Below are 22,130 nucleotides of genomic sequence, written 5' to 3' on the forward strand. Positions count from 1 at the left end.
CTTAGCCAAGGAACCAAGAGATCATGGGAGATCCAAACACATTGACAGAAAATATCACTTCATTAGACATCGAATAGAAGAAGGAATCCTCGTGGCAAAGAGGGTATCATCGGATGAGAACCCAGCAAATCCCCTCACGAAGGGACTGACTCAGGCTAAGCATCTCCAGCATGCTCGGAGCATAGGGCTGAAGGATGATATTAGTTTTAGTAGTTAGATAATCTTGAAATTTGTAAAATGTAATTGACATTTGATGATAAATAGAAGTTGTTATTTATGAGTAAAGTGTTGCTATCTCTTGTCAATCGTTTACTATTATTTCTTTTTGCATGTTTTGACTTCCAGAATAATTATGTTATGGTTTATATCATATTATTCAAACTCTCCACAGTCGGTCATATGTTGGAAGTAGATATGAATCAAGACTGTCATGGGTTGGCTTGTAGAGGTCTAAGATGTTAGACAAAGCGGGGCTACAGCACTCATGAGTGCTCATAAGTTCTGAGTATTGGATTCAACCCACGCTCACTTGTATCACTTCATGGAATTTATCTCGAGTGATCGTGAGACGGTAATATCATATAAGTCTTCAAACCTAGAGATATGATTTGTTGCCTATGAGTTGGTTATGCATTGATTGCACGAAAACGCATTGGTAACTCGATGTTATAAACCGTGCTTTTGTGTGTAATTCAACAAGTAGTAGAGCAAACATATGAGTCGAAGTTTATCTGTTCCTTCTAGGATTAGAAGCGATATCTGGGCCCCTTGATGATTTTGTTTTGACCTATGTACCGGGCCCGGTCAGAACTAAATTGATGTGTTCAGTTAAGTTCTATGTCAAACAAATCGGAAATCGGGAAACAAATGTTGGACAATAAGCAAGACCATGTTCCATGTATTTGTCCGGCTAATATCTGGAACAGAGGATTATATGATCACTTATCTAAAATGGCGCTTCAGAGTTCAACAGAGTTTAAAGAGCTATGATTGCTGATCGGTTCCTGAAGTCATACTTGCAACTATAGTTATTAGACTTATCCAAGTGGGAAACTGTTGGATATAGTGTTTAAGTCCATAACTATATTTGGTATGTACTTGACCCGACCCGGCATGGTCCATTTGGGTTGCACTTCACCCGAACAATTTACGGATAATCTTTTGAGAATAGTATAAGTTATGATTTATTAATATATTATAAGTTCTAATATATTAATATAAAATCATATTATTTAATTAGTGTTGATCTATAATTAATTTAGAATTAATTTAGAGATCAAAAGTATGACTAATTAAAAATGGGCTCTTGTATTTATATAGTGTGGGCTAATGCTTATTTGGAATGGGCTAGGCTTGCATGGAAAGTCCATGGATACTCCATGGAGCTTTAACCCATGGATCTCATGGAAATGAAAAGACATGGGTATTAGGGTTTATATGGATGTAACCCTAATCCACCACACTATATAAAGGAGGCCTTGGTTCTTGAAATTGCACTAGTTAATGTGAGAAAACTAAGAGGACCGATTTCAAGAAAGGTTGTGACTATTCTCTCAAGTTTCCAAGTTTGTGGTGATTTGTGACTTCCATTTGAGGCATCCACATTATTGGTGCTAGGCTCTCAAACTCCAAGCAATCAACTACTACTACAAGGTAAGTAATTCTACTAGTTTTATTTGATTCAAGTACCCCATGCCATGCTAGTTAGGATAAGAACCTTGGAAAAATAATTATTTGCATGTATCTTAGTTAAACATAGATCCAAGGTTTCTAGGGTTGCATGTACACCATAGGAGTGTTAGAATGCTCAAAACCCCCATCAGTAACTTGTCCTCAAGTTATATGAAAAGTCACATTTAAGATTCATAAAACTCATAAATATTTCCATAGGTTATGAATAAAGAAAAGTCATATTCTTTTAATAGTTTAAAGTCTTCTATAACTTGTCGTCAAGTTATGGAACTTGAAGAGTTTTTTGAATTAAAACTACTTTAAACACATAAGTTATGGAATTGAATGGTTTTGAATAGTTTCAAAACTTGCCCTCAAGTTTTGGAATTTGTAAAGTTTTTCCTTATGAATACTTTAATTCCAAGTTAAGCCCTTAGAATTTTAAAAGTTAAAATTTAACCCTTATACTTTATAATATTATAAGTTAATAATATATATATGTATAAGAGCAAGTCAGTCTTACCGTTAGTAGGCCTCATTCACGAAGTCCGTCTATAATGGGGGTAGAAGGTTACTGCCTATAAAATGGCAGTTTAATGGGTGTCCACTCTCACCCACCGCTTCCTTGACTAGTGGAGGGTCGTTATCCGAACGGGTAGGACAAGGACTATAATTCTCCGTTCATTAAAAGTATTAATGATAAATTCTAAGTAACTAAACTATTATGAATCCCCAATCTTAGTTACTTAGGAAAATGTGAATTTGGTGCTAACCCATGAAATTACACTTTGCACTTTGCTTAAGTCGGTTAGTGGAGCGCGTGTGGTTAACCGGCACACTAGCTTGATTTAACAAGGTAGGCAAAGGGTAACTTAATGTTTATCATAGTATCGGTGGAGCGTGTGTGGTTAACCGGCACATCGATTGAGGGGTAAATATTAAGGTTACCAAGTATATTTGCATGGTTATTCACACCTTGTTTTGTGATCCTCGGCATCCCAGTCACAAAATTTGAGAGGGCACAATCGAGATTGAAACATGCCATTGAACAGTTCAATGAATCTCAAAAGATCTAGGAGTTTCAAATCCAAGTCAAACCTAATTAAATTATTTCGTTTTCATGGTGGAAATTGGTGAATCGTCATTCGCCTACCTTCAAATATTTTATAGCTTGGATTACGGCATCCCTCTTCCAAGTTATAAAAGTATTGTGTTGGGTCCTATCCTTAATATTTCATATTGGGTGTTATATTAAGGACTTTAGATCAACTATCTTGAATATCTCCCAAAAGATGTCTTGGAACTTCACTTCCTCCACATCCTCCAACTATTCTCCCTAACCCACAAGTTCAAGGTCACTCGAGCCCTATTGGCAAGCAAGGTCTATGTGTGATCACATCTTGGAGATGAAGTCACATATTGACAAGCCGGGAGAGTTGGGTGTCAAAGTCTTAAGAAAGTTGGATGTTCAATCACTTTCTAAGTCACATAGTGAGTTGCCTTGGGAATACTATGAAACAGACTGTGACATGACCCTTAATGATCTTATCTATTTGCTAGGTGCTGTTGAATCAGCAATGATTTGGAGCACTGGTAAAGCAAATTTGATTAGAAGATAAACTTACCAAACTTCCATGGACATTGAGGATGGTAATATTGAAAATCCAGAAAAGCTCTCTACTCCCAATGGAAAGGGATCGGCCATAGTCAACTCGGTTGACCAAATGGTCAAGAGAAAGGCTAAGTCTGAGACAGTCTCGTGTACCATTCTCAAAAGGTCCATATGCTTTTCTTTCCAAATGAAGGGGCATTGGTTGAAAAGCTGCCCTATTTACCTGAAAGATCATAGGGTTGGTCAAAAAGTTTGACTCTACTTCAGGTAAGTCCACTATCTAACGCTATTAAGTTCCTATTTGGAGATTCTTATTACATGATTGGGTCACATGTTGAAGTTTTAAGAATCAAAGAAAAGAGAGAAAGCTTAAAGAAGAGTGAGCTGATTCTGATCACGAAGATGGATTTCAATCGCATGGTTCGGTGATCAAAATTTTTTAGCTGCTACTTAAGAGTTATGATAGATTGCTTAGGAATAAATAACAACATAGTTTTCATATGCATCTGCATTGTAAGGATAAGTTTTTCCACAAGTTTTAAAATAAAAGAAAAGTTTTGATCTTATTTATTTTAAGTATCCTTATAATGGCACTTGTGAAAATTTGTTGTTTATATGATTCCATTGATAGCAACATTGGAAAATGAATTTGATTATGTCGTTTGTGGTAGTGTCATAATTTACCAAATAAGGAGAGATTTTCATCAACCAAGTTTCAGTTGGATAGAAACTTGGAATCATGCAAGTTGTATAGTATGGTGAATGAGAATTTTCATCGTTGGAAAATTAAGACTAATACCTTGTTCACATGTATATGTGAGTCAAGTGAAGGACTAAGGGATCGAGTACACATTCGTGTGCACTGGTCAAGTCCACCACAAAAGATCGATAAGACTATTCGTCATGACTTACTAAAGTTTAGTAAATATGATTATACTTACAAGTTTAAGTATAATTCTGAAACATTGGAAAAGTTTCGATGTAGGGCAGAACGAATGAGAAGAATCAAGGCAGACAGATAAAAGTTTATCAAATCTGAAAAGATGGAGAGTACTTTAGTATCATGTTTTATGATCATCTTAATGATTAAAGAACCATATCACAATTGGTCTTCTAATGACATCTTAGTGCATTCTTATGGCTAAGGAGAGGAGTCATGAATTGTTGAAATGGTTAAATCAAGAAGATGAGTCATACTTCGTTCCAAAACATGTCTTAGAGACATACTCCAAGGTTGTAACTTGAGTGACACATCTTAAAGAAGGTTTATTAACACTTTTCAAATGTAATAGTAAAAGGATTTCTACTCTTGTACATTTGAAATTCGTAAGTTGTGATGTTTTGGATAAAACAAAGACCAACTAAGGCCAATTGTGTGAAGTGTTTGTCTTGATAAGAATCCACACTCTCTCTTGAATATTTGTTTGTCAAGGATTAGGTCTTGGCAAGAGAGTCTTATATGTCAAGAGGGTAGTGGGAGTCTAAAGGATCTTGAAAGAGTCTAATCAAGAATAAAACCTGTAGTTTATCACTAGCACACGACTAGAGGTTTATAACCTATCGTGGTGACATATTCCTATTTGTGTGCCCATTGCAGTTAAAGTTGGCTTTGCATATGAGTTTTGAGAGTTTTCAATCGGTTTCATAACAACTTGGAAGCAATGGCAGGCCCTTGTGCTGCCAGTGGCAAGAAGTTAAGACTAGACAAGTTCGATCCATATGAGACTGGATTTATCACTAACCTTGTCTTGTGATTATGGTTTTAACAAATTCACATGGATAGAAACACATACACCATAAAATCTAAGTGTCATAAGGTTTCTCTTCGATTCATGAAAATGATGGTGAGGAAACACTTTCATTAAGTAGATTTTAAGTAGATAACAGTTGTGATATTTGCATTCTCAAAGTCGTTAGTGGAGCGTGTGTGGTTAACCGGCACACTAACATGGACTTGTGAGAAATGGCAAAGGTCTAAATAATTGAGACTATGATTACGACATCCCTTTTCATAGTTCTGAAATTGTTTAGACACATATGTGTGCTATCTAAGGAAAGGTGTATGATTTTGATAAAGTTTTATCAAAGCATCTTGTGTCAGAAATATTAACTTTGGTAAGAAGGTCAATAAAGTATTGGTTTCTAGAAGTCCAGCAGATTTCTGAGTACATGTCAAATCTAGTGGGAGCATAAGTGTTATGCTAATAATCATCATGTTAGTGGGAGCATGATAATTATTATTAGTATTGCAAGATAGCAATGTTAATTATAGAAAACAAAAGTTTCAATTCATAAAGTTGCAGGGGTTGAAAAGTTGTTTTGCTATAATTAAGGGAGAGGAAATTATACTTCATTTCAATTCCAAAAGCTTAGATTGAGGTTTTAATCATCTTTAGTTAAGGATGTATATATGAACTTTATGTTGGAATGGCTCAACATAAGGAAATTCTATATATGGGTCCATTATTTGCGTTCTAAAAATTCGATTATGATTACGGCATCCCTTGTGATAATCTGAATTATGAGAACTTGGCAAATAGAAATAGAAATATTATAGCAAAACAGTGCTCTAGGTTCATGTCTTTATGAATCGTGTCCCATATGCTTCGGATATAGGGTCGATTGCATGTGTTATAATATTCACCGGTTCTAAATTTTTTCTAATGCCCAGAGCATTAAGAGGGAAAAAGTACTAGAACTAGATATGACTAATTTGATTAAGCAATTATCGAGGACAATCTAAGGTTTACCAAAGATTGGTTGCTCAGGGATAGTTGGAAGTATAGTGTTAATTTGGAAGGACCATATTTACATATTCTGAAAAGAGGCAACTCTTGTTCAGGAGTAATAGTCAAAAGGGGAATATGGAATTGTTCCCATAGGTGGAAGTTATTCATTAAATCTGTGTAAGATTAGGAAACTTAATGCAAGAAGAATGTTCAAAGGCAATGAACTTTGAATATGAGACTTCTGTTCCATGGAGTTTCTCTCCATTGGAACACTATGTAATGTCTGTTGACAAGTCTTTGTGACTTTGTGCATAATCATTACAAGAGGACCAATACATATAAGATTAGAATCTAACAGATTTAGGTAAATGGCAGGAATTTGGAATTCTTGCATTTGCGGTAAGGATTTGGGATTGTGAAATGAGAATCATTGGAATTATGTTCAATCGATCTATTTCACAAGGTAAAACTTAGTGTGCATATTTGGTGTATGGCATAACTAGTGTTTAGATAAACATAGTGTGCATACTTGGTGTATGGCATGACTAGTGTTTAGAAAACACGGTGTACATGCTTGGAGCATGGGACAACTATTGTTTTAATTCAAGTATAAAGTTGATAGTTTGAAACAGTATACAATGATTAATGTGTAATCAATATGGTAAAGGTGTTTTATTTATATTCATAAGTTCTGAGACCATATTGGATTCGATTATTCTTGTGTTTCACTTTGCATGTTTTGACTTCCATAATAACTTGGTCGTTCTTCCTGAATGACTAAGTTATTCAAACTATCCACAGTCGGTCATATGTTGGAAGTAGATATGAATCAAGACTGTCATGAAGCTGGATTGTAGATGTCTAAGGTATGGGACATAGCATGTGGTGCTACAACATTCATGAGTACTCATAAGTTCTGAGTATTGGATTCAACCCACACTCACTGGAATTAGTTCATGGATTTTATCACGAGTGATCATGAGACGATAATATCTTATATTCTTCAAACCTAGAGATATGACTTGTTGCCTATGAGTTGGTTATACATTGATTGCACGAAAACGCATTTGGTGACTCGGTGTTATAAAACGTGCCTTTGTGTATGATTCAACAAGTAGTAGAACAAGCATATGAGTCAAAGTTTATCCATTCCTTTTACCCTTAAAGGGATAAAAGCGATATCTGTGGCCCCGTCAATGATTTAGTGATGACACCCCGAAGTGCTTGGCCAAGCCAGGACTGATCTGATTTGTTCAATTAGTCGGTCGTCATAAATCGAAAATCAGGAAACAACAAATGGACAGAGAGAATGATTTTAATCCATGTCTCAGTCCATATGATATCTATATGGAGGAATATATGATCCCTTATCTAATGGACAAGTCATTGACAAAGGTCAAAGTTCATCGACAAGGTCAGAGTTCGACAGCGGCTTTTGAGAGCTACGATTGCCAGTTGGTTTTTGAAGTCATACGCAATAATAGTTTTAGAATTATCCAAGTGGGAGACAGTTGGATTAGTGTCTAAGTCCATAACTATATTTGGTATGTACTTGACCCGACTCGGCATGGTCCATTTGGGTTGCATGGCATCAGAACATTTGGATAGACCATTTGTGAGAAGGGGAAATTTGTGACATATTAATATATTATAAATTCTAATATATTAATATGAAATCATATTACTTAATTAGTATTGATCAAGAATTAATTTGGAATTAATTTAGTGATCAAAAGAGACTAATTAAATATATGGGGATTGATTGTGTAAATCATTCATTCTTATATATGTGGGCTTATGATCCATGATTCCTTATGTTGGGTTTAACCCATGTGGTGACCCATGGATACTCCATGGATGTTAAAACCCATGGAGCATAAGGAATGGGTAAAGTCATGGGTTACATGGTGTAACCCTAATGTGCACACTATATAAGGACCATTTTAGCTCAAGAAATTGGCACTAGTGATACATATATGAGGGCTAGCCGATTTGAGCATGAGTGTCTTCTTGTCATGGTTATTCCATGTGTTGGTGATGTTGTGTGAACCATTTGAGGTGTCACACTTGGGGAACTAGGCTCTCGAGCTTCATGGAGTCAAGCTACATCAACAAGGTATGTATTTCTAACTTGCTTTATTACATATGAATCAATAGATTGTATGCTAGTTAGGGTAATACCTTGGAATGTTCATATTTGCATGTATAATAGAGAAAACATAGATCCAAGGTATTTAGGGTTTCATGTACACTTAGGAGTGTTAGAATGCTCAAAACCTATCAGTTTCAATAAATCCTATACATTTCCAATTTATAGAGAGAGATAACTGAAATTGTAACGACGTAAATTTTCAAACCAAAATTTTCAATTTAAAAAAAAATACATTCATTACAATAACAAAATCCCAAATATCAAGATGTCAAAACATCAAATCCCATAATCGAAAACTGTATATATATATATATATATATATATATATATATATATATATATATAGAAATCTCCAGGATCCTCTAAATCGTAACTCAAGTCTGATGTGTGTGTATAATCATGTCGGCGCCTTCCCGTGATCCTGAGAAGTACCTGAAACACATAACATATAACACGGTAAGCACGAGGCTTAGTGAGTTCCCCAAAATACCACATACAACTCATTAGCCACTCGAGGCTATAACTCTGTAGGACCCTCTTGGTCAATGTGTCTCAGTGGGACCCTCTAGTCCCACAACTCTGGTGGACCCTCTAGTCCTAACTCTAGGACCCTCTGGTCCTAGCTGCGTGGACCCTCCGGTCCTAACTCTGTATACTCAGAATAACACATAGCATAAATCACATAGACATAATGCAAAACATCACAGTACTCAAATAAACACATAAGACCCTCTGGTCACCCTACTCTGGCTACCACTCTAGGTATGTATAGTGAGAAGACTCACCTCGTATGCTAGTAAGCAAAAGTGTCGTGCTCGGAATCTCGAATTAGCCTCCGCCTAACACGTACGATTATTATCTCTAATTAGTAATCTACTCATACTCGAATACTAAAGGTTGTTCTCTCTTTCACTCTAGTCCTAGGAATGGGTAAAATACCATTTTACCCCTCTCTGGTCTCCATTAATCATTTTGACCAAACCCTAAAGTCAACATAAGTCAAACTCGAGTCAACAGCCCGAGTTGACCTGAATCGCCGAGTGCGCTCTTGCGACTCGTCGAGTCCTAATGTGTCTCAGCGGTCTCGTGAAGGTCCAGCTCGTTGAGTTCACCCCTAACTCGTCGAGCTATTGCATGGTCCAGCTCATCGGGACAAACCCTAACCGACTCGTCGAGTCGGCTCATCAACTCAGTGAGTCCATTCAGACTCATTTCGTATTCAGACGATTTCAAGGAAGAAAACCCTCTCACACTCTAGATCTAAGCTCTCAAGGCTTGAATATCACGTAAAGTCACAAGCTTTACGTTTATGCATGGCACTTAGTGCTTGAAATGGAAAAAACATGCTTGATTAGCGGTTTCTCATTCAAGGATCTAATATGGCTGAATAAAGCAGGGAACTTTAGACTCTAGGGACCTCACAAGGTCCAGATCTGATGTCCATATCTGAATAGGTGCTCAATACCTTCAAGGTCCCAAAATAAGATGGAAAGGAAGCCCTAAACTCTAATAACATGAGATCTACCCAAACTAATGAGAAAGGTACGAACTCTATACCTTAAACAGAAGCTCCTGGATTATTAGCAACAGATCTATCAAGTTCTTCTCGTTCCTTGCTTGAAATCCTCCTATTATCTTCCAAAATTGCACCAAAGTTCTCAATGTTAACCGAACACTTTCTCTAAGGCTTAAGGGGCGATTAGGGTTTCTCTCAGTGAAGGTAAGCAGATGGGGAGCCACAAATGACGCTATATGTGTCCTTATATAGGCCCCAAACCAGGAGATTTAGGGTTTCCTCTCACACCGCCTACTCGGCGAGACGACTCTCGGACTCGTCGAGTAGGTCATTAACCCCACGTGGCCACCACGACTCTACTCGACGAGTTATAGCACCAACTCGTCGAGTTGCTCAATAATCCTCAAAAATAAATAAGCAAATAATATACCTGGGAATCCGGATGTTACAATTCTCCCCCACTAGAATCAGACTTCGCCCTCGAAGTCATGCTCTACAAATAACTCAATGTATTGATCTCGCATCTCGGATTCCGGCTCCCACGTCAACTCGGCCCTCTCCGATGTTGCCACTGGACCTGAAGTTGGGGCACCTCCTTGTTCCTCAGAACCTTCACCTTTCGATCCAAAATAGTGATCGGCCTCTCAATATAATATAAGCTCGCATCAACCAGAATATCCTCTAGTGGTACTACTGCCGTCTCATCGGCTACACACTTCCTCAACTAAGACACGTGGAAGGTCTTATGGATCTGACTCAACTCCGCAGGTAGCTCCAATTAGTATGATACCCTACCCACTCTGGCGGTCACTATGAAAGGACCGATGTATCGGGGTCCCAGCTTGCTTCGCTTCCTGAATCAGATCACCCCTTTCTGTGGGGATACCTTCAGGAGTACAAAATCTCTGACCTGAAACTCAACTTCGGATCGTCGCCTGTCCGCATAACTCTTCTGGCGACTTTGGGCCGTCAGTAACCTCTGTCTGACCTGCTAAATCTGCCCAGTCGTCTTCAGCACTATCTTCATGCTACCCATCACTCTCTGCCCCACTTCTCCCCAACAAATGGGAGTCTGACACGTCCTCCCATATAGAAGTTCAAAGGGAGGCATACCAATACTTGAATGATGTCTATTGTTATAAGAGAACTCGGCCAAGGGCAAATAAGTGTCCCAACTTCCCCCGAAGTCCATAACACATGCTCGCAGCATGTCCTCGAGCGTATGAATCGTCCGCTCACTCTACTCGTCGGTCTGTGGGTGGTACGCAGTACTGAAATGAAATTGCGTGCCCAACTCCTCATGAAATTTCTTCCAAAACCTGGAAGTGAAACGCACGTCTAGATCCGACACTATAGAGATCGGCACTCCATGCCGTGCTACCACCTCTCTCACATAGATCTCGGCCAATCTCTCCGCAGAAGAGCCCTCACTAACAGCAAGGAAGTGAGCACTCTTCGTCAGTCGATCCACACTCACCCAAAACGCGTCAACTCCATGCGCAGTCCTCGGTAACTTGGTAATAAAGTCCATAGAGATCAGTTCCCACTTCCACTGGGGAATCTCCAGAGGCTGCAAGGGACCATGTGGACGCTGGTGCTCTCCCTTCACCCGGCGGCAGGTCAAGCACCTCTCAACTACCCAACCAACATCCCTCTTCATACAGGGCCACCAATAGTCTTTCATCAGGTCCAAGTACATCTTGGTGGCACCTGGATGGATCGAAAACTTCGACCTCTACGCCTCCTCTATCAGACTGGTGCGATCTTCATCGGTGTATGGCACCCAAATCCGCCGCCGGAAAGTCATAAGCCCTCGGTTGTCCGTCACAAACTCTAACACGTGCCAAATCACCTGCTCCCTCTTGCGGTTCATCGGTCTCACGGCCTCCGCCTGGGCCTCTCAAATGGTATCCTCTGACACATATTCAGGTTGGGCTGATCCATGAGATACTTTAGGCTCTTGTGGTATGTGTATATGGTACACCGAACCTCGTACAAATAGTGGCGCAAGATCTTGAGGGCGAACACCACTTCCCCCTGCTCTAGATCATGGGTAGGATATCTCATCTCATGAGGCTTCAACGGCCTCGATGCGTATGCTATCACGTGCCCTCTCTGCATTAGCACCGCACCCAACCTGGATATATATGTATCACAATAAACCACAAAGTCCTCCACTCCCTCGGGAAGGGCTAACATCGGGGCTTCGCATAACCTCTGGAAAAGAGTCTCAAATGAGGTCTGCTGCTCGGGACCCCAAGTAAAAGTAACATCCTTCCGGGTCAACCTGGTGAGGGGGACGGCAATTTTGGAGAAATCTCTAATAAATCTCCGATAGTAGCCGGCCAATCCCAGAAAACTCCTGATCTCGGAAGGGGATCTCGGCACCTCCCATCTCATAACGGCCTCAATCTTGGCTGGATCGACCAAAATCCCATCCTGATTAACAAGGTGTCCCAGGAACTGGACCTCTCGTAACCAGAAATTGCACTTGGAGAATTTGGCATAAAGCCTCTCCGATCTCAATACTCCAAGAATCTATCTCAAATGCTCCTCATGCTGCTCACTGGATCTCGAATACACCAAGATATCGTCGATGAACATGGTCACCGATAGATCCAACATAGGCCTGCACACCCGATTCATGAGATCCATAAATGCCGCCGGTGCGTTGGTGAGTCCGAAAGGCATCACCATGAACTCGTATTGCCCATAACGAGTCCTAAAGGCCATCTTCTGGATATCCTCCTCACGGACTCTCATCTGATGATATCCAGACCTCAAATCGATCTTAGAAAACCAAGATGCGCCCTGCAACTGATCGAACAGATCTTTGATCCTCGGAAGTGGATAACAGTTCTTGACCGTTAGCTTGTTCAACTCTCGGTAATCAATGCACATCCGGTGTGAACCATCCTTTTTCTTGACAAATAGGATCAGCGCTGCCCATGGCGAACTACTCGGCCTGATAAAGCCCTTCCCCAACAACTCCTGGAGCTGTGAGGATACCTCTTGCATCTCTTGTGGCGCAAGGCGATAAGGTGCATTAGCGATAGGCACCGCTCCCGGAACCAAATCAATCCGGAACTCCACCTGCCTCTCGGGAGGTACACCCAGTAACTCCTCGGGGAAAACATCCGAAAAATCACTCACTATCGGAACCTCAATGATAGAACTTGGTCTCTCAGTAGCAGCCCGCGTATTCGGCACATATGCTACAAAACCCCTGCAACCCTGTTGTATACTCTGTCTCGCTCTGGCAGCCGAGCAGAATGCTGACCCATATCGGGTACCCTCTCCATACACTGTAAGCACTCCCCCAATCGGGTCTCGTATGGTCACCAACTGACGCTCGCATTCGATCACAGCTCCGAATCGAATCAACCAGTCCATGCCCACAATGACACAGACATCACCCATCGCGATCGGTACCATATCTATCGGAAATTCAACACCAAAAATCTCGATCACACATCCCCAGATCACTTCAGTAGAAAACACCGCATGCTCATCGGCTATAGAAAATCTCTGAGGTCGACTCAATGCCTCACGTCGGATACTGATGTGGCGACTAAAAGCTAATGATACGAAGGATCGACTCGCACCCGAGTCAAATAACACCAATGCAGGTACAGAACTCGCAAGAAAAGTACCTAAGCATATCACAATGTAAGCACAAAATAACTACAAATAGAATAAGTAAAAGGAAACATACTGGCCACGACATCAGGTGTTGTGCGGACCTCCTTCGCTGTTAGCTGAAAGGCTCTCCCGCGAGCCTTCGGTGCCTCGGCCTTCGCTGGCAGACTCTCTTCAACTCGTGCAGCAGCAGGTGCAGATCCTTGCGCAGATTCCTGAAGCAGCAGGGGACACTCGGCCTTTCGATGGCCGGTTTGGTTGCAGTGAAAGTAGACTGAGAATCCCTTGGGGCAATCTGTCGCCATGTACCCATCGTTGCCACATTTGTAGCAACATCCCGCTCGACATGTACCCTCATGACTCTTGCTGCACTTCCCACAAGTGTGGCCTTTCTGGCCTCCAGATCTCGAATCAGCGGGCTTAGCCCGCTTGGCTGCCGGCTGCGACTGTGCCGGCCGCCGATCCCTCCACTGAGACTCTGCCTCCTCCCTGGCCTGAGTCTCCAACTCAATCTCCCTCTTTCGGGCATTTCCCTGAACCTCAGCAAATGACCGATAAGTCAACTTCGCCACGAACTCATGAATATCCCTCCTCAGAATGCTCAAATACCGACTCATACGTGCCTGCTCGGTAGACACGTGCTCAGGGAAAAACAATGCCCTCTCATTGAACATCCTCGTAATCACTGTCACTGACTCAGTCCTCTGCTTGAGGGACAGAAACTCATGGGCCAACCGTTTGTTGGATACAGTGTCTAAGTCCATAACTATATTTGGTATGTACTTGACCCGACCCGGCATGGTCCATTTGGGTTGCACTTCACCCGAACAATTTATGGATAATCTTTTGAGAATATTATAAGTTATGATTTATTAATATATTATAAGTTCTAATATATTAATATAAAATCATATTATTTAATTAGTATTGATCTATAATTAATTTAGAGATCAAAACTATGACTAATTAAATATGGGCTCTTGTATTTATGTAGTGTGGGCTAATGCTTATTTGGAATGGGCTAGGCTTGCATGGAAAGTCCATGGATACTCCATGGAGCGTTAACCCATGGATCTCATGGAAATGAAAAGACATGGGTATTAGGGTTTACATGGATGTAACCCTAATCCATCACACTATATAAAGGAGGCTTTGGTTCTTGAAATCACACTAGTTGTGGTGAGTATACTAAGAGGGCCGATTTCAAGAAAGGTTGTGACTATTCTCTCAAGTTTCCAAGTTTGTGGTGATTTGTGACTTCCTTTTGAGGCATCCACACTATTGGTGCTAGGCTCTCAAACTCCAAGCAATCAACTACAACTACAAGGTAAGTAATTCTACTAGCTTTATTTGATTCGAGTACCCCATGCCATGCTAGTTAGAATGCTCAAAACCCTTCAGTGGTATCAGAGCCTAGGCTTGTTTACTTGATACTTGATGCAAATTACTTGAAAATCAAATTTTTTGTTCACTGCACGTATGAACCTCCTTGGTAGTTTAATTCTTGATCATTATGTGTTTTTATGGAATCCGTAAATTGTCCTCAAGTTATGGAAAATCAAAGGTCACACTTTAATTAAAAACCATTATAAGAACACATGAGTTATAATAATGAAGAGTCTTGATTTTAATACTCAATTAACTCATAAGTTATGAGAAATGTAAAGTTTTGAAAGTTTACAAAACTCGCCCTCAAGTTTTGGAACAAGTAAAGTCATATTAAAACTTTAGTTCCAACCCTTAGAATTTTAATTATTAAAATTCAACCCTTATACTTTATAATATTATAAGTTAATAATATATATGTATAAGAACAAAGTCTTCTTACCATTAGTAGGCCTCATTCACGAAGTCGGTCTATAAGGGGGTATAAGGTTTTTGCCTATAAAATGGCAACTTAATGGGTGTCCATTCTCACCCACCGCTTCCTTGATCGGTGGAGGGTCGTTAGCCGAAAAGGTAAGACAAGGACTATAATTCTCATTTAAGTATGATGAATATACTAAAGTAACTAAACCCTTATTAAATTCCCAATCTTAGTTACTTTAGGAAAATGTGAATAAGGTGCTAATCCATGAAATTACACTTTGCACTTTGATTAAGTCGTTAGTGGAGCATGTGTGGTTAACCGGCACACTAACCTGGACTTATCAAGGTAGGCAAAGGGTGACTTAATGTTTATCATAGTATTGATGGAGTGTGTGTGGTTAACCGGCACATCGATTGAGGGGTAGTACATTAAGGGTACCAAGTAATTTGCATGGTTACTTCACATCTTGTTTTGTGATCATCGGCATCCCAGTCACAAAACTTGAAGGGCACACTCGAGATTGAAACATGCCATTGAAAAGTTCAATGAATCTCAAAGAATCTTGGAGTTTCTAAACCAATTAAAACCTAATTAAATATTTCGGTTTTCATGGTGGAAATTGGTGAATCGTCATTCACCTACCTTCAAATATCTTATAGCTTAGATTACGGCATCTCTCTTCTAAGTTATAAAATATTGTGTTGGGTCCTAGCCTTAATATTACATTTGGGTGTATTATTAAGGACTATCTTTACATCTAATCTAATATATTCTTTATTCTTTTCAGATGTCTTCCAATAACAATGCTTCTGGCTCAAACCCTACTGGCTCCTTCTCTCTCATGAATCTTTGTGGGAGAGTCATCTTTGATGGATCCAACTTTATGGATTGGATCAGAAACATCAGGATGGTCACTCGTTATGAGGAAAAAGAATATGTCCTTGATAAGGAGCTAAAGGAGATTGATGAGTCAACTGCTACTCCAGAGGAGATTGCTACATTTCAGGCACATGAAAGGGATGCTACTAAGGTAGCATGCATCATGATGGTCACTCTGACAGCTGAGCTCCAAAAGTCCTATGAGGACCACTACCCTTTTGAGATGTACATGGATTTGATGGATCGCTACCATCAAAGTGCTCGTCAAGAAAGGTATGAAATTATCTCCTCCATGATAACTACCCGAATGAAGGATGGTGAGACCATCACGGCCCACATAAAGAAAATGCAAAGGTTTGTGGATCGTTTGAAGAAACTAAATGTTGAATTTCCTGAGGAGATGGCATTAGATATCATTTTTCACTCCTTACATTCATGCTATGATCAATTTAGAATGACATACCACATGAAAAAGGAAGAAGTTACACTTAGTAAACTTCAAGGGCTTTTAAAGACTGCAAAAAGTAGTCTTAAAGGCAAGTCGGGTGTTCCTAGTCCTCCTACTCCAACTGCAGCCAATGTCTTGGCAATCGGGCATGGCAAAGGGAAGAAGAGAAAGAAACCTTCTAAGGGTACCAAGGGGAAGACCCTTGAAGGCTCCTCTTCAAGCAAAACCAAGAAAGGTTTTGTCACTCCTTCTGCTAACCCTAATGAGGCTGAATGCTTCTATTGCCATGAAAAGTCGCACTGGAAGCGAAATTGCCCAAAGTACCAGCAAGATGTGAAGGATGGGAAAGTAAAACCCAACCATGCAGGTATATACACTATATTGTCTAATAACTCACCTCATTCTAAGTCTTGGGTCCTTGATACAGGTTGTGGAATTCACATATCTTCTGATTTGTAGGGACTAAAAAGAAGTGAGAATGTGGAGCATGGAAAGATAAACTTAATCATGGGGAACATGAAAGCTTCACCTGTCACCAAGATAGGAGTTTATTCCTTATTGCTCAATAGTGGGTTTACATTAGATTTGAATAAATGTTATTATTCTCCATAAATGGCAAGAAATGTTATTTCCTTTCATGCATTGTATAAACAAGGTTTTACCTTTTATTTTGATAATAATAATGGTGGTATTGATGCTTTCTTTAATAATGTTCTTTATTTTAAAGCATTACCTTGTGATGGTGTGTATGAAACTGTATCCGTTGAAGATAACCAAGGAAATAATGTATTGTGTATTGATTCTTCCACTAGCTTAGATAAAGCATCTTTATGGCATTGTCGTCTTGGACATGTAAGCAAGAAACGCATAGGCCAACTCCAAAAGGATGGAGTCTTGGAATCATTTGACCTAAAATCAGATGATAGTTGTGAATCTTGTTTGCTTGGAAAAATGACAAAGTCACCTTTTACTGGCACTTGTGCTAGGGGTGAAGGTTTGTTGGACCTCATACACACGGATGTGTGTGGACCCTTCAGAACCGCCACAAGAGATGCTAATCGCTTATATGTGACTTTTACTGATGATTTTAGTAGATATGGATATGTCTACTTAATCAAGCATAAGTCAGAAACCTTTGAAAAATTCAAAGAGTTCAAGCAAGAAGTGGAGAATCAGTTGGGCAGGAACATTAAGATGCTTCGATTCGATCGAGGTGGTGAGTATCTTAGTACTGAGTTCCTTGACTATCTTAAGGAATGTGGGACTGTCTCACAATTTACACGTCCTAGGACACCACAGTTGAATGGTGTACCTGAGAGGCGCAATCGGACCTTGTTGGACATGGTTTGTTCCATGATGAGTCGATTTTCGCTACCAATCTCATTTTGGGGGTATGCCTTAGAGACTGTCGCCCATATCCTTAACCTAGTCCCTACAAAGAAGGTTTCCAAAACACCTCACGAGATGTGGACTGGAAAAGTTCCCAATCTAGACCACATCAAGGTTTGGGGTTGTGAGGCTTTCGTGAGACGCAAGACTCATGATAAGCTCGAACCTCGAAGTGATAGGTGTATTTTCATCGGCTACCCACAAAAATCCTTTGGTTACATCTTCTATAGACCCAGTGATAATGTGGTCTTTGTAGCAAGAAGAGGAGTCTTTCGAGAGAGAGAATTCATAAGCCAAGGAGACAGTGGGAGAAAAATTGACCTTGAGGAAATTCAAGAGTCAAGTGATGAAGGAACCTCAACCCCTAGCCCTCAACCTGGGGAGGAAACTCTTGTTGAGCCAATTGACAAGTCTGAACCTCTGAGGCGTTCCACAAGGGTTAGGAATGCACCTGAGCATTATTATGGCATCCATATTACTGCAGAAGGTGAGACGCTTATCAGTGATGAGACATTGGTAAGTCTGGATGAACCTAACAACTATGCGGAAGCCATGGCAGGCCTCGAGTCTGCCAAATGGAAAGAGGCAATGGACAGCGAGATACAGTCCATGTATGACAATCACGTTTGGAACTTGGTTGACAATGTACCAGGTCGTAAGACAGTTGGGTGCAAATGGATATTCAAGAAGAAAACCGACATGGATGGTAATGTACACACTTACAAGGCACGACTGGTTGCAAAGGGTTATTCTCAAACTCCGGGAGTTGATTATGATGAGACCTTTTCACAGTGGCCAAGATTAAGTCTATTAGGGTTCTGTTAGCCATTGCTGCATTTCATGACTATGAAATATGGCAAATGGATGTCAAAACCGCTTTCTTTAATGGAAAGTTGGCTGAAGATGTTTACATGGTTCAGCCAGAGGGCTTTGTCAGTACAGAGTATCCTAATAGAGTGTGTAAGCTTGAGAAATCCATCTATGGATTGAAACAAGCACCTCGCAGATGGAACCTTTGTTTCGATGAGAAAGTCAAAGAGTTTGGTTTTTCGAGATGCGAAGATGAATCTTGTGTATATGTAAATGCTAGTGGGAGTATAGTCAGCTTTTTGGTATTTTATGTGGATGACATACTACTCATAGGAAATGACATCCCACCCTTGCAGGATGTAAAGTCCTTGCTTGGGAAGTGTTTCGCTATGAAGGACCTTGGAGAAGCTGCATATATCCTAGGGATAAGGATTTTGAGAAACAGGAGTAAAAGACTAATTGGACTTAGTCAAAGCACCTATGTGGACAAAGTGTTGAAAAGGTTCAACATACATAATTCCAAGAAAGGTGAGTTACCTATCCAGTGTAATGCCAGACTGAGTAAAACTCAGAGTCCGGGTACAGAGGCTGAGATAGCTGAGATGAGTCGAGTACCATATGCTTCCGCTGTAGGCTCGATCATGTATGCTATGACTTGTACTCGTCCTGATGTTGCCTTTGCTTTGAGCATGGTCAGGAGATATCAGGGGAATCCTGGCAAGGCTCATTGGACAGCGGTAAAGAATATTCTCAAGTACCTGCGAAGGACTAAGGACTGGGTCTTTACCCTTGGTGGCAGTGAGGACTTGAGAGTTGTAGGGTATAGTGATGCTAGCTTTCAGACTGACAGGGATAATTTCCGCTCTCAGTCGGGCTGGGTCTTTACTCTAAACGGAGGGGCAATTACTTGGAAAAGTTCCAAGCAGGAGACAGTGGCTGATTCCACTTGTGAATCAGAGTATATAGCAGCAAGCGAGGCAGCAAAGGAGGCTATATGGCTAAAGAACTTCATCAGAGACCTTGGAGTTGTACCAGCTATAAAGGAGCCAATGGAGATTTTCTGTGACAGCAATAGTGCGGTTGCCTTAGCCAAGGAACCAAGAGATCATGGGAGATCCAGACACATTGACAGAAAATATCACTTTATTAGACATCGAATAGAAGAAGGAATCCTCGTGGAAAAGAGGGTATCATCGGATGAGAAACCAGCAGATCCCCTCACGAAGGGACTGACTCGGGTTAAGCATCTCCAGCATGCTCGGAGCATAGGGCTGAAGGATGATATTAGTTTTTAGTAGTTAGATAATTTTGAAATCTGTAAAGTGTAATTGACATTTGATGATAAATAAAAGTTGTTATTTATGAGTAAAGTGTTGCTATCTCTTGTTAATCGTTTACTATTATTTCTTTTTTGCATGTTTTGACTTCCAGAATAATTATGTTATGGTATATATCATATTATTCAAACTCTCCACAGTCGATGGATACTCCATGTTTTGACTTCCAGAATAAATATGGGCTCTTGTATTTATATAGTGTGGGCTAATGCTTATTTGGAATGGGCTAGGCTTGCATGGAAAGTCCATGGATACTCCATGGAGCGTTAACCCATGGATCTCATGGAAATGAAAAGACATGGGTATTAGGGTTTACATGGATGTAACCCTAATCCATCACACTATATAAAGGAGGCTTTAGTTCTTGAAATCACACTAGTTGTGGTGAGTATACTAAGAGGGCCGATTTCAAGAAAGGTTGTGACTGTTCTCTCAAGTTTCCAAGTTTGTGGTGATTTGTGACTTCCATTTGAGGCATCCACACTATTGGTGCTAGGATCTCAAACTCCTAGCAATCAACTACAACTACAAGGTAAGTAATTCTACTAGCTTTATTTGATTCAAGTACCCCATGCCATGCTAGTTAGGATAAGAACCTTGGAAAAATAATTATTTGCATGTATCTTAGTCAAACATAGATCCAAGGTTTCTAGGGTTGCATGTACACCATAGGAGTGTTAGAATGCTCAAAACCCTTCACCGTTCCCTCTCCACCATGGGAACATACTCATCTCGAAAAATCGCAGTAAATCTCTCCCATGTCACTGCAGTGTGCTCTGCAGGAGTGTAACTGGCGGTCACAAACTTCCACCAGTCCTTCGCCCCCAAGCGAAGCTTGTTCAACGCGAATCGTACCCTCAAATGCTCCGGACATGAACAAGTGTAGAAACACCCCTCGATATCAGAGATCCATCTCATCGTAGCAATCGGATCCTGAGTCCCATCAAACTCTGGTGGATTCGTGTTGCTGAACACCCGAAACAAAAACGAGTCACCTCCCTGTGGCCTAACAGCAGCAACAGTTGCAGTGGCTGCAGTAGAAGCAGCCTTAGTAACAGCAACGTATCGCTCGTCAAACGTCTCAATCAAGGTGGTCTTAATAGACCCAAACATCTCAGGAATCTCCACTCGGATAGCTGGGGCCACCTCCTCGTGAATCTCATCATCACTCGTCCCACTGCTCCACAGTTTTGGCGTGTAACCACCATGATGTCTCTGAAACACAACACAAAATAATCAGAGACTCGCTCGAGTACACTCATACTCAATCACCCGCCCCTACTTGCTCCTCATCATCCTAAGGATTATTACTTGGACTGCCTACTGATCCGGTGCTTTCAATAGTACGGGCCCAATACTACCTTCCACACCGCATCTGTATTCACCCCAAGTCCTCTTCCTAGGATCACAGATCGCAAGTACTCTATATCTCACCGAGCACAGAATACTCTCTCAAAAGACCTCTCATAAGCTCATCACTTCTATATACTCATACTCAAAGCAAATCACACGTAGCAGTAACTCCTAGGCTAAGGCATCAAAAATCAGGCCACTCTAGTCCGAAAATATGAAATACCTAGCGTACTCTCTAGCATGCATAATATCTCATAAAATATCTCATGTAAATCTCATAACACAAAAGTAAGGGTATTTTGGGAAATCATCGTTCGGGCTCTAGCTGATTGTACACACTGCTCCAACTCGTTTTCTCTTAAAGTCTTTCTTAAAAATTTGTCTCTTTTGAAAAATTTTCTCAAATCCTCAATTTGAGTCCGAACATGCCTGAAGGTGTATCTGAATCCCTCAAACCAAGGCTCTGATACCAACTTGTAACGACGTAAATTTTCAAACCAAAATTTTCAATTTAAAAAAAAAAACACATTCATTAGAATAACAAAATCCCAAATATCAAGATGTCAAAACATCAAATCCCATAATCGAAAACTGTATATATATAGAAATCTCCATGATCCTCTAAATCATAACTCAACTCTGATGTGGGTGTATGTCACACCCCAAAACCGGAACGGCCGAAACGTTCTGGGGTGGCGGAACAGTATCACAACAAAGCATAATAGTAAACAAGCAACAACATCCATTGCATTAATAGAATAATTTTGATACAAGCGTGTTCTGTA

The sequence above is a fragment of the Lactuca virosa genome, chromosome 7 (assembly GCF_052849685.1).
Source record: "Lactuca virosa cultivar CGN04683 chromosome 7, Lactuca_virosa_CGN04683_v6, whole genome shotgun sequence".
In the NCBI taxonomy this organism is placed as follows: Eukaryota; Viridiplantae; Streptophyta; class Magnoliopsida; order Asterales; family Asteraceae; genus Lactuca; species Lactuca virosa.